The sequence below is a fragment of the Petaurus breviceps genome, unplaced genomic scaffold (genome assembly GCF_028583685.1).
Source record: "Petaurus breviceps papuanus isolate PSGF00001 unplaced genomic scaffold, PetGlider_PUasm1.0 688, whole genome shotgun sequence".
Taxonomy (NCBI): Eukaryota; Metazoa; Chordata; class Mammalia; order Diprotodontia; family Petauridae; genus Petaurus; species Petaurus breviceps.
Window position 1 is genome coordinate 7750729 of NW_027186457.1, and position 18631 is coordinate 7769359.

The 18631-nt window shown below is 37.4% G+C and overlaps 1 long non-coding RNA gene across 1 annotated transcript; it reads left to right on the top strand.

The window, feature by feature from the left end:
• The first annotated feature begins 32 nt into the window (after window positions 1-32).
• LOC138174345 (uncharacterized) lies at window positions 33-6416 on the top strand. Its single transcript, XR_011171685.1, has 3 exons — window positions 33-166; window positions 2413-2522; window positions 6090-6416. It is a non-coding gene; the product is annotated as an uncharacterized lncRNA (long non-coding RNA).
• The last annotated feature ends 12215 nt before the right edge of the window (window positions 6417-18631 follow it).

Here is an 18631-nt window from a genome sequence, read left to right on the forward strand (position 1 = left end):
GGGAAAATAAAAGTTAAAATTCAAAAAAGACATTAGAGTGTACATAGTCTGTCCTCCTTATTTTTTATAGAAGAGTAAACTGAGATCCAGAGATGAGGCAGAGGCTGGATTTAGAGTCAGAAAAGCTTCCTAGCTGTATGACCTTTGGACACATCATTTAACCACTGTAAGTCTCAGCTTCCTCACCTGTAAAATAAGGGGATTGGATTAGATCACCACTAAGATTTCTTCCTGTGCTAGATTTATTATCCTACAGTCATGTAATCTGAAGAGTGACTTATTCAGCACCACTGCATTAGTATCAAAATGCCAGTAAAATTGGAAATCAGAGCGTAAATTTTAGGTGGTGTTTAACTGAAAACAAAGCTCTTTTGGAATGAGATTGTGGAGAGAAGGCAAGTAGGAGTTGGAACCCATATCCAAGAGTGAGGAGAAGGCCCTTTATTTACAGGATAAAAGGATTCAGGAAGACAAAATCTTCTTTAATTTCTCCAGGATACTATTATTCCCTGAAGGATATATACAGATATAAATATGTATGTGTGTATATGTATATATGTATGCATGTATTTCTATTCTTTCATTAAACATTTCTCCTCATAAACAAACTTGTCCTTCCCTTTCATTCTTTCCTTCTTTCTACTTTCAAGGTTTCTGAAACTGTTGTTCATTTTACAAAACTCATTTTAAACCATTGGGTCTGGTAGACTCTCAGAAAGAAAAAAAATTCTGATTGTGCCATAGGCCTGCTACATCTTGTAAATTTCTTCCTTTTTTCACAAGGAAGCCATCACTGCTAAATTTCTCTAGTCTCATTGTCCAATTCCCTAATTTAGCCTGCAGGAAAATTATTTCTAATAATTCCCTTCCTTCCTTCCTTCCTTTCTTCCTTCTTTCCTTCCTTCCTTCCTTCCTTCCTTCCTTCCTTCCTTCCTTCCTTCCTTCCTTCCTTCCTTCCTTCCTTCCTTCCTTCCTTCCTTCCTTTCCTTTTTCCTTTCTTCCTTCCTATGTTCACAAAAAAACAAAACATACCTTTTCTTTAGGTATTTTTAAGGGTTTATTGAATGTGCCACAAGGAGGTAAAAGATAGAAAGTTCCCATACATACAAAATATTTTTAGTAGCAAAAACCTGGAAACAAAGTTAATGCCCACTGACTGAGGAATAATTAAATAAGCTGTGATGTTTGAAAATGTAATCTAATATAGTGTGAAAATAAACATGTGAGATGTTACTATACTATAAGAAAGGATAAAGCTGAAAAAAATAGAGGACCACAGCAAGAATTTTAGAAATGAGGTAGAGAGAAGTAGAAGAGAGACAAAATGATTCCAAGAACAGCCCTAAATACTCCTCAAATCAACCATTTAGGTCAAATTCTTTTTTTTTTCTTTTTAGCAATTGACCATAAGAGAAAGAGATCTCAGGTTACTCCACTGTGGCCAGACACCTTGGGAAATGTTGAGATCATTGCCATTGGAGGAATCAAACAGGCCTATAGGCCCTGGGTGGAGATGGGGGAAGAAGAATAATATCTGGCACTTTCTTATTTTAACAAATTATTCATGCTCAGTAAAAGTGAACAGTGGTTTCCAGCTGCTGAAAGACCTCTAGGGCTATGAGGTCCCTGCAAGTTTTGGAGTCCAAGATAAAATCCCTGATAACTGGGTTCAAGTGACAACTCTGCCTGTAGTCCATGTTGGTTGTATCCTTCCTCCCCCTGTTCCTCACCAAATCCCAGTTAACTGGCTGAGCTTAACTTACAGACACGTTCTTGGATGTGGAACGTTGGACCCTAGCTCAAACCATATCTCTTCTTTCAAGTTGCTATTGATAACCCATTTCCCTCATTCTTCCCCCATAGGAGGAGAGTTCAAGAATCTATGTTCTGCTTTAGAAAAAAAAATGTATTACATGTAATTATGTATTTAATACGTAGTACATAATAATGGAACATTCTCCCTGATCCATAAGGGCAGAACCTCAAATGACATATTTCTAATTGAGAAACTTTTCTTCATAATATTCAATATGCATGGCTACTTATATTTATGTACAAGTTAAAAAATGATACATAAATAAAAACTTGATCTATCAAGTCTCACTTTAAGTGGTTGCTTATTCGAAAAATAAACCTTAAAACTATAGAGTCATTCAGGTAATTTTGTCAGAACAGAAATGTCCTCTGCAAAATTTTGGACAATTGGTAATCTAGTTTTTTCTTGGAGACCCCTGGAGAAGGGAGTTCAATAAAGGCCAATAAATAGGCCAATAGATCTGGTTATTAAGAAGTTGCCCCTCATATTGAGTGGAAATATCGGTCTTTACATTTTCCACCCATTGATTCTTGTTCATGCTCATTGTTCTTTACCTTGAAATCATTCTAGTAACTCTTTCTTTGGATTACATGCAGTGCATCCCTGTTCTTCCTAAAATATGGTGCCCAGCGCTGAACCCAATCATCCAGAAAAGATCTCATCAAGGCAAAGTGCAGCATAACTCTCCATGCCTTCCTCATTCTAGGTACTGGGAAATATTTGAATCCAGTAAGAGATTATTGGAGGGTACTTTTGTTTAGTTCTAGTTTTGTTTGCTTTGGTTTTGTAACTATAAAACATGAAATCTTTCTAGCAAAAAAAAGAAGAAAAATATTTTAAAAGAATTCTGGACTAGGAGATAATCAGAAATCTTAGTCAGAATTCCTCTTCCACAATTCATAGCTCTGTGACCGCGAATGGGCAAATCAGGGAATCTCTCTCAGCCCAATAATATATATGGTCCCTACTGTACCCACACACAGTCTCTATGAAGATCAAATGAGCAAATGGATAGAACTTGCTTTTGTAAAACTGAAATTTCAACTATTTTATTTCTGAATTCATAAGAATTGCAATATACTTGAAGGTGTATTAGAATATTAAGTTGCTTTAAAATGATACACTAAAATTTGGAGATATCTCAAGTAAGAATATTATTATATGTGATGCCCATTTAATTGAACTTTGCTAAAACTATTGCGTCCTAAATGAACCATAGAAATCTTAAGTTAGTGTGCTTGTTCATTTAGTGTGCTTGTTCATTCATTCCTTTGCTCATTTGTTTACTCATTCATCCATTCATCCATTGATCTACTTTATTTACTGATGGAGGCAGCTAAATAGTATAAGTGAATAAAGTGTTAGAACTGGAATCAGGAAGACCTGATTTCAAATCCAGCTTCAGACACTTACTAGCTGCATGACCCTGGGCAAGTCACTTGAACGTTATTATTCTTGGTTTCCTTATCTGTAAAATGGGAATAATTATAGCATTCTTTTACCAGAGCTGTTATGAGGGTAAAAATGAGATATTTGTAAATTGCTTTGAAAACCTTAAAACTCTATATAAATGCTACCAATTATTATTTTTATTAATTTGAATCAGGATCTTTGGTAATATCTGGTATAGTTTTAAAGTCCTTTATCTAATCATTCTACAAACATTTATTAAGAATATTGCTAATCCACGGGGATGTGAAGCAAATAGATAAGGATAAGAAAAATTACCTTATCCTAAAGCAAAACGGAAGGGAATAAAACCTTCTAAAATTCTATGATATCATATATATGTTTTAAAATGTTAAACATGTTTAAACAATATATACATCTTTAAATAATTACAAATACACAATCAATACAAATTAATGCGTGGAGGGAACTAAACCTTTTGTGACCAGGAAAGCCTACATGTAAAGTTAATATTCAAATTAAGCTTTAATGAAAGCTAGGTATTCTAAGAGATGGAGATGAAGAGACTGAGCTTTTTCAGGAGGGTTGGGACACTAACCCTAATGGGACAGCCTCAGCAAGGGCATAGAGAATAGAGATTAAATGGAATGTTAGGGGAACTGCAAATGGGTCAGCAAATCTCAAACACATTCATATTGAAAGAAGTTTGTAAGTTCGTGAAATTTACATAGATAGAAGCAAGACATTCTCATTCCTAAGGGAAAGGGCTTAGATAAATAAATGTGACATGGGTAAAAAAAATTGCTATACTTAATTCAAACGACTAGCTCCATATAAACAACCTCAGCGTTAGAAAGCATACTGAAAGAGGGGTCAGAAGGCCAAGGTTTCTGTCCCAATGATGCCATTCTTTTCATTTCCTTTCCTTCCCTTTCTGTGTCTCAAAATGAGGGATTTGACTAGTTGGCCTTTAAGGATTTTTGTATTCTGTGCCAAATAGTGTTTTCCTACATTTTTACCAGTTTCCTAAACATGCATGAATTTCTATAAGAAATATTCTTTTGTCTCTATTATGTTCTCATGGGAAAAAAGAAAAAAAAAGTGTATTTTATTTTAGTGCTGTTCTTTGCTAGTCTTATTATACCAGAGGCTATAGACATGATTGAAACCAGTCAGCTCAGGTATGGGCCCACCCATGTTTAGTTGGGCAAGACTGCAGGTTTACATTTACCAGAGATCAAATTCCTGGAATGTAGTGAGATGAAATATAAAAACAAATAAAATGAAAAGAGTATATGTATCACTGCTGCTCACTCCTCTGTCATGTATGTAACCCCACCATTCCCTGGGAAAAAAAGAACAAATTCTAATTTACCACCCACGCTAGTTCAAACAATGCAAAATATGACAACTCAGAGGTTTCCGGGAAAGCACATGTTTTTCTTCCAGGTTCTTTATTTATTATTAATTTTTTGAGGCAGCCAACAGTAGAAACTGTGGCCATGATAACACAGATTTTTCCTGATATCTACCCAAGAGCTGTATCTGATAGCAATCACTTTCCCTATAACCTTGCCCACCCAGAAAACCTACCTGGGATTATGACTTTGTTCACCTCAATAACTAATGAATTCTTCTTTTAAGGTGTTTATAGGATTATAGGCTTTTTAGTTAAAAAAAATTCAGTTTCTCCCACCTCAAGGGATTGTCATTGGATTGAAATAATATCTTGCATTTACAACCTATATGATCTTGGGAAAATGATTTAATCCTGCTGTATGTCAGTTTCTTTATGAAATGATGAGGTTGGTCTAGATGGCTTTTGAAGCTCCTTCAGCTCCACACGTATGATCCATTGGTCCTTAGGATCTCTGACTTATCTATATATATATCTATAGAGAAGTATAGAACTGATATCACAACAGAAAAATTGTATTAATACTAGAGAACCATACTCAACTTTCATTTATATTGAAACCCTTCATGATATAGCTCCAGAAGATTTTCCCAGACCTATTTCACAATTCTCTATGTTCCAACCAATTTATCTGGCTCTTAAAATATTCAGGTTTTCCTTCAAAGCTTATGGCCACCTCTTATGGTTTTTTTTCTTTTATTTGATCTTCTTAGTTATCAATGATCTCTCCTTAAATTATTGTGCAGAACTGTGAATTGAAACAACCAATTAGGGGTATAAAGTACATGTGAAGAAAGCTTCTTTAATCAGTACAGCTGGACAAACCAGGCCAGATTTGGAAGGAGTGAAAGCCATTGAATGAAAGTCAGTTATGCTACATAGGAAGTATACTGATATTTGTTGAGAAGACTCAGCCATGTTTTGTGCAACTTATATAAAATACCAAACTAGATTGGAACCTGGGCATTCAAGTGTTTTCTTGCCTCAAAGAAAAAGATATTTCATTGAAATACTGATGCATTGTTGGTGGAGTTATGAAATGATCCAACCATTTTGAAGAGCAATTTGGAACTATGCCCAAAGGGCTATAAAAATGTGCATAAACTTTGACCCAGCAATACCGCTTCTAGGTCTGTATCCCAAAGAGATCATTTAAATGGGCAAAGGAATCACATGTAAAAAAAAATTATGGCAGCTCTTTTTGTGGTGGCAAAGAATTGGAAATTGGGGGGATACCCATCAGTCAGGGAATGGCTGAACAAGTGGTGATATGTGACTGCAATGGCATATTATTGTTCTGTAAGAAATGATGAGCATTCAGACTTTAGAAAAACCTGGAAGGACTTATATGAACTGATTTTGGGTGAAGTTAGCAGAACCAAGAGAACATTATATATAGTAACAGTCACTTTGTGTGATGACTAACTTTGCCTTATCTCTTCTTAGAAACTCAAGGATCTAAGACAACTCCAAAAGACTCTTGATGGAAAATGTTATCCACATCTGGAAAAAGAGCTATGGCATCTGAATGCAGATCGGAACATTTAATTTGCTCTTTCTCTCGTTTCTTCTTTTTTGTGGTTTCTACCATTGGTTCTAATTCTTCTTTACAACACAAATAATGTGAAAATAGATTTCATATGAATATATATGTAGAGCCTATATCAATTTACATGCCATCATAGAGTGGGGGGAGGGAAGAGATAGGGAGAAAATTTGGAACTTGACATCTCATGGAAGTGCTGGTTGAAAACTAAAAAAAAAAAAAGAAAAGGGATAGAGACAGAGAGGCAGGCAGAGAGAGACAAAGAGAGGAGAGTGTTGGAAGATAACTGAAATAAGGATCACATAGATGAGGCAGGAGGTAAAAGGAACAACGACACAGAGAGGGTGGCCTTGAAAAAATAAATGGCCTCTTCCCCCCCCCCCATACCTGGAATTCTCTCCCTCCTCATCTCTACCTTCCAGTTTCCCTGGTTTACTTCAAGTCCCAGCTAAAATTCTATATTTTGCAGAAAACATTTCCTGATCCCTCTTAATTCCATCTTCTAATTCTAATTCCCTTCCCTCAGTTGATTATCTCCACTTAATCTTGTAGAGAGCTTATCTACACATAGCTGTTTGCATTCTGTCTTCCCCATTAAATTATGAGCTGATAAAAGGGACTGTCTTTTGCTTTCTTTGTATTCCTAGTGTTTAGCACAGTACCAGGCACATAGTAGAGTCTAAATAAATGTTTGTTGAGTTCATGTTATTCATGCCTTTGAAATAAAAAGAGGAGAGGTGGATAAAGATCAATAGATTTTGAGATGCTGAAAAAGAAACCTGAAAGAATTCTTCAGGTGGCTTCTGTCTTTTCAGTTACTTAAGAAAGCCCATCCAAAGAGAAGGGAGATGGAGGGAAGAAAGTGGTAAAAGCAGGTTAACACATATTTCTTTGAAGAACATTATATAAAGTCCAATCATCATGAGCAAGAAGATTGCCCAACAATTTGAGAGCCAAACTGAGGTCAGATGGCAAGAATGCAATCAGCAAATTTTCATGATGAGCAATGGTTGAGAGCAATAAGCAAAGAGTAAGAGTGATGCTGTGGGGTGAAAAACAGGTAACCACTATCTGGGTTTGGAATGACAAAGAAAGAAAAGTTAGTAAGATATAGTACTTTCTTCACATGCAGGAAAAGATGCAGGAACTTGTGGTGGCAATTATATGAGGAAGGAGCAAGGATGGTCAATAATTAAAAAAACAATCACAAAAGGACAAGGAACCTGGGGCAGCTAAGTATAGCACTGGCCCTGGAGTCAGGTGGACCTGAGTTCAAATTCAGCCTCACACACTTAAAACTAACACTAGTCGTGTGACCTTGGGCAAGTCACAACCCCAATTGCTCTCCAAAAAGCAAAAAAAAAGGACAAGGAACCAGTTTGCAACTTGAACTTTTAGAATGCACAGCGTGAGGATGTAGTGCATTTCAACTTTTGCATCTTAAGTGAGACAACCTGGCTTGGATCCATAGCTAGTATGGATGTTAACTCCTTAAAGGGAAGGGAAAAATCTTAATTGTTGCAGAAGTTTCATTTCCAAGACATTTAAGGAACTTATTAATTTTATATGAATTAGAGCTTTATCCCAAATGATAAATGCTTGAAGGCTATCTACAGCAGTTCTCAAAGAGAGAGAGAGAGAGAGAGAGAGAAATCTTAGCTACATATAATCATATGAAAAAATGCTTCAGGTCTCTGGATCATCTTAGGTTCTTAAAATAGTTCTTTGTTTATAGTAAGTTACTAATAAAACCATGATGAATGTATAACTAGAGCTTCATTACTTTAAGGACCTATGATTTCTTCAATTTGACTCATCAGCTGACCACTAAAGGTTATAACCTTTTTTTTTCTTTTTTTGCTTTTTGGAGGGCAATTGGGGTTAAGTGACTTGCCCAAGGTCACACGGCTATTTTTTGTGTTAAGTGTCTGAGGCCATATGGGAACTCAGGTCTTTCTGACTCCAGGGCCGGTGCTCTTTTCACTGCGCCACCTAGCTGCCCCAGTTATATCCTTTTCTAAGGCCTGTTAGTTAATCTTTGAGAGCCATCATCATCATCATTATCATCCTCATCCCCCTCATCATCATCACCACCACCATAACAACAATGGCAGCAAAAACAATAGCAACAGCAACAGTAACCCATTCATTACTCTGTAGTTAAATTGGTGATAAAATTCTCCAAACTTATATAGACCAGGCCATGAACATAACATACATGCCTATATACAGACATGTACATATATTAGCTTCTTATTACCTGTAAGATTCAATGAGTATTTTGGGCATTGTAGATTTTCCAATTTTCTTGAAGTACTCAAATGCTTCTCCCCAGGTGATCCTAGAAAAAGCATAAAGTCATGTTGTTCAGGCCTTCCGAGGGTGTGATAAGACCCCAAATGGGGACAAGAAGAGTCAGACAACTGAATCTACTAAGCAACAACTGTTCTGCACCTTAGGCTTGAGGAAATGCTTATGGAAACTGGGTGTTTATAGAGCTTGCCCAAGATTACACAGTTAAGTATGCATCAGAGGAGATAGGTGAACCCAAATCTCATTTACTACCCACTGTGCAATACTGCCTTTTATGTAAATAATGATTCTACAAAATAGACCCTCACTAACACATAAGAGAGGTGGAATATTCAAAAGAAAAAGTTCATTCATAAGTGATAGGCCCCAGAAAGCTTCACACGGTTAAGTGGAATTCAATGTGGGTCATAAAGGAGTATAACTCTGAAGGGTAGACATGGGAGAGAGGAAAAGTATACTGTGGAAATGTTCTGTCCTCCTTTAAGGAGGTAATTTGACCATACTTTGTGGGAATTTCATTCAATCTTGTTATTAATAATCTTGAGATTCAATAATTACAATTAAAGAGAAATAACCAAGTTCAGTCTTATACCTTTGCTAAATAAATGGCTAATGTTTATTAGCAATGGGAAAAAAGGGCAAGTTGACAAACACATTGAGACCACAAATATTCAGTCGTTTATAAAACGTTAACCAGCTGTATGATGTTGAAGAACTTTTGCCTGGAGCATTTAGTATGTGGTAGGTACTCAAATAGGACTTGCTGACTGTTTGAATTAATAACTCGACTTAAACCCTTCAAACATTTCATCTTCTTGATGGCGTCTGGCAAGTAGTATTATTAAATCAATGCCTGATGGCTGATTAATTGATTAACAACATAACCAGATAGAGTATCGTCATTAGATCAACCCTCTAGGTTGTTTATATGATACTAGGGAGTTAGCAGGCATTCCTCTGTATATCTACAATGTTCCTATTAGTGCCGCAAGGATTACACAAATGTTTAAGCCATGTCCCTGCCTTCAAATGGCGTCAATGAAAAATATGCAAATGAAACAAATGTTGTTGTTATTCAGTTGTTTCAATCATGTCGATTCTTTGTGACCTCATTTGGGGTTCTCTGGGCAAAGATTTTGGAGTGATTTGACCTTTCCTTCTGCAGCCCATTTTAAAGATGAGGAAACTAAGGCAATCAGGGTTAAATGACTTGCCTAGGGTCACAAAGCTAGCTAAAATCTGAAGTCAGATTTGAACTCAGGAAGATTGTCTCTGATTCCAGGCCAGTGACTCTCTCCTCTTTACCACTTAACTGTCCTCAAAATGAAACAATTAGATAAAATAAAGTGCCAAACTATGTAATACCTCTTATAAAGAAAATAATTATACCCTGAAGAAAGGGGCTAATTTCAAATAGTGTAGTCAGAGATGGCTTCATGAAGGAAGGAAAATTGGAACTGGGGCAATAGGGTTGTAAAGAGTCAGAGAGGAGCAGATAAGGCATTCCACAAAGAGAAGGAATTCCGTTCTCACCTCTCTGCCCATTACTCTGGTCCTTTAAATCACAATTCGGGTGCTTCTTCTTCCAGGAGGCCTTTCCCTGCCTCCCACTTGTTTGTGCTGTCTCCCCCTTCAAATCATGTTGCCCAACTATGCTTATACTTCTGATTTTCTGATGTTCATATATGATACCTCTCCCCAATAGAATACAAGGTCCTTAAGAGCACAAATCAACGATTTTTTTTCTTTATGCCTCCAACATCTGGTATATCGTGTGGCATGTGGTATGTGCTTAGCAAATGCTTCCCGTATTGAATTAAATAAAAAATGGAGCATTAACCTGAATGATGAAGAGATTTGATGAAAAACCAGCTGCATTCATCTCCCAGCAAGGACATGTGAGCCACTGTGTTCACTCCTCCCTTTTCATTAGGCCTCTGCCTTCTGAGACCATACCACACTTCCCTCATCACTACTCCCTTGTCCTTTATCACTGGATTTGCTGTCCTCCCCTTTTAGAATGTAAGCTCCTCAAGGGCAGAGTCTATTATACTTGGATTCAGATCCCCAGCACAGTATCTGTCTCACAGTAAGCATTTCAAAAATGTTTTTTTCATTCAATAAGTCCTTCATTTCACTCAGCAAAAACATACTGTTTCTTTGGGAACTATTACAATTAGTAATTGCATGAGTCCTGTTCTGGAATTTAAAAAAAAGTCAGTAATACCCAAATCTAACTACAGGGGATATTAATAGGATAAAAACTTCTGGTAAAACACTTATTCACAAGAGGATCCACCACCCTTCTCTCCTCTTCTCCCCACAAATGTATTACACAAGTCAGCAGACCATCGACCAGTTCAGTGTGTCTGGATAGGGTTAGTGTGTAGACATTTATATACTGAGGTAGACAAAGGGATTTGGAGACATCTGCAAATACTCCGGTCAAGCAAGGGTAAGAAAATTCTAGGCCATTTGGATACAACAATCATGAGAGGCAGTGTTGAAAGTGGGGAAGATTTGGAGTTACAACAGCTGGATTTAAATCTGAAGTGTACTACTTTAGGTAAGTAATTTAAATTCTCTGGGTGTCGGTTCTGTATCTGTAAAATGACAGGGTTGGGCTACATGGTTCTCAGGTCTCTTTAAGCTGAAGGCAGCTAGGAAGAACAGTGAATAGAATGCTAAGATTAGTGGCAGAAAGACCTGAATTCAAATCCAGCTGGAGTTACTGTGTGATCCTGGGAAGTCACTTAACATCTGCCTGCCTCAATTCCTTAACTGTAAAATGGGGATAATAATAACATCTATATCCCAGGTTTGTTGTGAGGATCAAAAGAGACAATATATGTAAAACAACTGGCACATAGTAGGCACTTAATAAATGATTGTTTCCTCATGTCTAAATCTGTGATTTTATGAGTAGTTTTGACAAGGATGAACACTAGGGTTGGTAAGCTTCCTTTACTGTCAGAACTAGTCAATCAATGTAGTTGTTTTTACACTTATAGCCTTCTGCTTCCTACCTCTGGGGAAGGAACTGTTAAAACTAGTAAGGAATACTTACATATTAACATATATGTACTTATGCATATATTAACATATAAAAGTTAATATGTAAGTATTCCATATATACATATACGTAAATACATATACATTCCAATTACATTTAAACAATTTTTTAACATTTGTTTTTAAAATTTTGACTTCCAGGTTTTCTCCCTCCCTCCCTTCCTCCATTTTCTTTCCCCTACTTGAGAAGTCAAACAATTTAATATAGATTATGCATGTGCAGACAGGCAATGTTATTTTTATATTTTGTTTTTGCCATTTACATGTAAAAACAATTTTTAGTTAAAAAAACTGCACATGTTAACTTTTGATATCTTTGTTGGTCAATTTAAAATCTGTTCCACTTATATAGCTATGACCTGGAGTCAGTTTGCTTTTTTTGGACCAGAATTTTAATCTCTGAATAATCAGTGAATAAAGCTACCAGTAAATGGAAGGGGTATGTTTTCAGGTAGCTTAAAAAGCAACACTATTGCATCCACAATTTGATACTCATAAAAACACATACTTAACTTTAGGTTTTGTTTCCAAAACAAATTACACACACACGCACACACACACATGCGCACACACACACACACACACACACACACACACACACACACACACACACACACACACCCCTCCAATCCTGCAGTGTTGATCAATTTTCTCAGCATGGGGAAATCCAGCAACCCCAATGTTGTAAGGTATCACTTCCAGGTCTATGTCAAAAGGAGATCAAAAATAGAGGAGAGCCCTAGAGATACAAAATTATTTATGGTAGCCCTTCTGTAGAAGCAAAGAACAGGAGTAGGGAAACTGCAGGGCACAGTGTATGGAGAATTAGAACTGATAGAGTTGAAATTAGGAAGATCTGAGTTTAAATCTTCCCTAAGTTGTTTAGTAGCTGGGTGACCCTGTGCAAATCACCAAATCTCTTTGTCTTAGTTTCCTCATGTGTAAAATAAAGCAGTTGGAATTGACAACTTCTAAAGTCCTTTTCAATACTATCTCTATGGTCCAGTGGAAAGAAACAGTACGTGCATCAAATACTGGGCTAAAAAATTATGGCTATGAAAAATCCTGAGACATTATGGATTGTAGTGTGAACTGATGTAAAGTAACATAAGCAGAGCTAGCAGAACAATTTATAAGCTACCCATAATACTTTAAAGAAAACAATGTTAGGGGCGGGCAGGTGGCTCAGTGGGTAGGAGCACCAGTTCTAGTGTTGGGATGACCTGGTGATCAAATCCAGGCTCAGATACTTAGCACCACACCCAGAAATAACTGGCCACGTAACCCTGAGCAAGTTACTTAACCCTGATTGCTTTGAAAAAAAATAGAAAGTAAACAATGTCAAAAAGTTTCAGAAGACTGGTCAATGATGTGACCTCTCAGTAGGGGTTTCAGAGGTGAAGTACATCACCCATTTCTTGACACAGCATTTCAACATTTGTAAAAAAAAAAAAAAGATTTTATGAAATGACTTCTGAAGTCCCTTATAGTTCAGAATCTAGGGTGCTGAGATATTCAGGGTTCTGCTCTAGGCCAACAGACAGAGTTCCCCAGTCTGAAATCATCCCAGATCTGTTGATTTCATAGTGATATGAGCATTTTTGAAGAGTTGGCAGGAGATGCAGTAGGAACCTAGGCTTATGATTTCTCTGGTAGAGTGAACTTCTAAAGAAGAAATTTCCTTTACTGATACATATCAGTGTCTGCTCTCAGAAAATTACCTGGAGCACTAAGAGGAAAATTTGCTCAGTTTCCCACAACCTTTACAGGTAAGGTAGTTAAGTAGGAAGGATTTTAGATTTAGAGGAAGAAAACCTAGTTTTAGATCCCAACTCTTCCATCTCTAATGAGCTATGTGACCAGGCTAGGTGGTGCAGTGGCTAGAGCACCAGACCTAGAGTCAGGAAGACTCACCTTTCTTAGTTCAAATCCAGCCTCAGACCTTTACTAACTATGTGATCCTGGGTAAGTCACTTAATCCTGTTTACTTCAGTTTCCTCATCTGTAAAATGAATTGGAGAAGGAAAAGCTAGAGAAGGAGAAAGCAAACTATTATAGTATCTTCACTAAGAAAAACCCAAATGGGGTCAGGAAGAGTTAGACATGACTGAAAAACAGCTGAAGAAAAACAACATGTACTTAGGAGTGAATAACTACATCTCTCTTGGCCTCTTTTCCCTCATCTGTGAAATACATATGAAGTGTGGTTGAACTAAATGGCCTCTAAAGTCCTCTTTCACTCTACACCTATGACACTATGACCTAATGTGTCACAAGTAGGGTTTCCTGAAATAGAACATACTTCTTTACCTCCTACGCATTCAATTGAGACTTCAGATAGAGCCAGTATGCCATTTTGTTTGACTATACTTATTTTCATTAGAATGAAGGCTCTGTTGGTTATGGGAGAGTCATCATGATTACAAAGATTATTCATAAAAAAAGATTTTGTTCTTCTAGTCCAAAGATCACCTCTTTACGTAGCTTATATTTACAATTATTTTTACATTGACTCCTTCCTTAGCACGTGAGCTCCTTAGGGACAGGAAACTATGTTTTGTCTTTCTGTATGTCCCTAGTAAATTAGTACTGTGCTTGGCACCTAGTAATTTCTTAATAAAGGCTCTTTGACTGGCCACCTGACAATCTTATCCACTGCAATAACTAAGAAGGAGAGAGTGCAGTTGGAAGAGGAAGGTCAGAAATTTGAAAAACGTCATATTCTAAGCATTCGGTGATTAAGACACTGGGGACACGGGGGTAAAATACGTCCAAGTTTGACAAAAGATAAGAAAGCAGAATATCCCTCCCCCTCCCCAAACAATTTCTAGGGACTTGTCATGTGTTTTTCTCATTCCTCATATCCAAAGGCCGGTTCCCTCTTGTTTCTCTGATAGCATCCAAGTACCAGCAGCCAAACTCTAATAACCAGCAGTGGCAAGACTTTGACCCACAGTTCAGTCCTCAAAGACAGCTTGGCAGTTACTTTTCTGCAACAGGCAACCAACCTGTTCCTGTCCACTACTAGTTTGCTGTCATCAGAAGAAAGGGTTTAACTTGCCCAAATTTCACATAATCAGCTATATCCTGTACAGATGCCAGGAAGTTGGCACACATGTGGTTTCAGGCTGCACAGTCTTTCACCATTCCAATAGCAAGAATAAAAAGGGGTGGGGTGGTAGAATTACACACAGAAATGAAAGACGGGTCCTTGGAACTTTCTGGGGTGCAACAGGAGAAGGTCCTGAGGGTGCCACCAGGGCTTATGAATATGCAAAAACTATGTACCTTTCAGTAAGTCTGCTTTCATCATAGGTGAAATTACTCAGTGACATATCTTGTAGATATCCCTTACTTACCTGGAAATGAGCAACAATGAAGAATTTGAATGTTATCCAAGAGGCAAACAGGATGGGAGGGTGGGGAGGGAGCAGGCAAGTAGAGCAAGGAACTCAGTTGTCTTGGATAATTTAAGGTCCCGGAATTCACTTAAACTAAAGTAAATTGGCAGTAGCGTTCCCCCTGGGTGCCCATTAGAACTTTATGACAGATTTAAGGACTCTGAATATCCTCACTCAGTACCCAAGAGGCCCACGTGTCTCTTTGATCAATTATTGCACTTCCATTAAAATATTTTTACTTCACTGTGGGGGGAATTTTGATCACCCTGTGTCTTGCCACAGCTGTCAAATCACTGAGGTCTTTGCCATTTAAAGGTTATAATTTCTTTCTGTTAATGCATCAGATATTCAAAGGTTTGTAGCTGCAGCTGGTACAAATCTCTTCTGTGTGGTCAGGAGATGACTTTGCCTTGCCATAAAAGAGATGTGCCATAAAATATCCTGGTGGATCTTGCATGCAATCCCCTTAGCAATCTGGTTGACTGCTATGGGACAAAAGTATATGAGTTGGATCACACTTTTGGGGCCTGAAGAGATTTTATCAAGGAGGACAATGAGGCCCTAGGAAGTTTAGAGACAGTACTCTTTTCACTGTGCAAAGCCCAGTGCTACCTCTCACCTGACCAGTTGCTAAGAGGGGTAGTTGGCACTGGGTCATAATTTGTCACTGGAATTTTCTGCTAATGCTTTGCTTGCTGTATCATTGTGAGGGTTTGGTCTGGTCTCCTAGAGAGATACTGATAATAACCTTTACTATTCTTTAAGAATTGACTCTTGAACTCTTCTAAAAGTAAAAAAAAAATAATATCCAAGATAAATAGCTACTTATTCATTAAAAGAAAGTTAGAATTCTTAAGGTATCATGAAAGCCCTTGATCTCTTGAGAGAATTCATCTCCTTGAAAAATGAGTACCATTGTCTGTACCCCAAAGAGGTCAAAGGAAAAAGAAAAGGATTTATGTGTACAAAAATATTTATAGCAGCTCTTTTTGTGGTAGCAAAAAAAGTAGACACTGAGGGGATACACATCAATTGAGTAATGATTGAACAAGTTGTACTATATGATTGTGATAGAATGCTACTGTGCTATAAGAAATGACAAGCAGGATGCATTCAGAAAAAAAAGGAAGACTTATATGAACTGATACAGAGTGAAGTGAGCAGAACCAGAACATCGTACACACTATCAGCAATATTTTATGATGATCACCTCTGAGTGACTTAGGTATTCTCAGCAATGTTGTTGTTGAGTCCTCTCGTTGTGTCCAACTCTTCTGAACCCCATTTGGCATTTCTTGGCAAAGACAGTTGAATGGTTTGACATTTCCTTTACCAACTCATGTTACAGATAAAGAAACTAAGGCAAATGGTTAAATGACTTGTGCAAGGTCACATAGCTATTAAGTGTCTGAGGCTGGATTTGAACTCAGCAAGATGATTCTATCTGACTCTAGGCTCAGTGCTCTATCCATTGTGTCATGTATATGCCCCATTCTCAGCAAGAGAGTGATCCAACAAAACTCCAAATGACTCAGCACCAAAATACTATTCACCTCCTGGGAAAGAACTGATGTAGTCTGAAAGCAGATAAAAGCATACTTCAAAAACAAAAACAAACAAAAGAAGACCTTTACTTTTTTTTCCCTTTTTTGTTCTCTTTTCTTTCACAAATGGTTAATATGGAGATATGTTTTGCATGACTGCACATTTATAATCTATATCAAATTGCTTCCCTTTTAGAGGAGAGGAGGGAGCGAGAGAATTTGGAACTCAAAATTTGAAAATTGAATGTTAAAAATTATTTTTACATGCATTTGGAAAAATAAAATATAAAACTTTTAAAAATAAAATGAGTACTAAAGTGGTATACAGTGAAACTGGTTCTGACTTGGGGGCCTAGGTTCTAAAGTAAGTTTCTAAGTCAAAACTATGGTTTGGAATGGTAAGAAAGATCTGGGCAGTAACCTCAGATTCTGGTGAACTTCCCTTCCCTGCAATGAATCCATTCGAGGTGTAGTTACAGTTCCTGTTCTGAGAATAAAATCATGAGATAGGAGAAAATTTACTAAGACTAGATAGCATTGAAAAAAAAAAATTACTCAAGAATTCCTCAGCAAGATTTATGTATCCCTCCAGCAGGCAGGTTTATCGTTTTGCTAAATGAAATGAAGCTTGAGGGAGTTTTTGTAACCATGAAGTTTGTGAAACTGCACACATTGTTTTTCCCAGGGACATAACAGAGAAATAAACAAACTCTAGGTAAAAATCACGAGTGTTTTAAAAAATATATGTAGATATAGATCATACCATATAATATCCATACATATGTAATTCTAGGTTAATTTCTGAACAACACCTTACCAAAACAAAATATTTTTAAGTATAAAACAAATACGATCAAAGTCCCAGGTCTGTCTCTGACCTCACAGGTAAATTCTAGAATGAGGATGAGTTTGGTTACTTTAGAAGTTAGTTCTATAATAAATAGTTAGAATTGTTAGATAATAAGTATATATATAATAAGATATATAATATAATATATAATAACATAATAATAAGTAAAGTTAGAATTGGTATGAGAGTGAAATTTGCAGATCATATAAGTCCAACTCTTCATTTTATTGATGGGGAAACAGGTACATAATCAGTACCAGATTCATGCACCAGGAGAGCATTGTCTGCTCATGGGCCTGTTGCCATGTACCCTGCTGCCTACCTCTTCTTCCCACCAGGAACAATTACCCCTGGTGCTGGACCTCTAGAGAGCCCCTGGTCTGCCTTTGGTAGAGGAAGTTAATCTCTTCAGATGTAGGACTGGTCCCTGTGGAGGAACTGACCTGACTTGGAGGGAAGCTGATTTAATTGGCCCTCAAGTCCTCTAGATGCAGCTGGGTACAGACCACAGTTCATCCTGTTCAGCCACTCACCATCTTGCCAGGGTTATGCCAGGAATAAGAGCTAGCTATCTGCCACCCCACATACCTTACTACCTACCCCCCTCTCCTTTCTACCTTCTGCACAGATAATCATAATAAAAATCAATGTAACTATGGTTATAGAATATAGTACTACATGCCATTGCCTGCGGTTCTATTCACGAACCTTGTGAGTACTTAAACTCATACTGCCTTTCTTCCTCTCCTTTCCTCAGTATGGGATATTTCCCCCAGCAGAATAGAAGGTCCTTGAGAACAGGAACCATATCAGCTTCGTATTTGCATGCCTAGACACTTGAGAAGTGTCTCAGATACAAGACACACTAATAAAGGCTTATTGATTGATTGCAATTAAGTACAAGAAAAAGACCTGGAATGGCTCTTTCCATTGCTGCATCCCAACCCTGAATCAGACAGGACACGTGCACAATAATTCTTTTGAGGGCAGAAATCTCTTTGGTTCTTTTCATTTTGTTGCACATATAGCAGCACGGGAGAAAGGTCAAAGACCCAATCAAGCACAACTCTAACCAAACCAAAGTGGAGTGGAGGGGGGGGGGGGCAAGGGGAGCAGGGTGGTGGGCAGACACATTCTTGCTATAAATAAACCAGGAATCAATTTCCTCCATCTCCTAAACAGTGCCATCAATTCTGACATATGAGAGAAATTCCGGAGAAAAGAGTATTATCAGGGACTCCATTCAGAATAAACGAGTCATT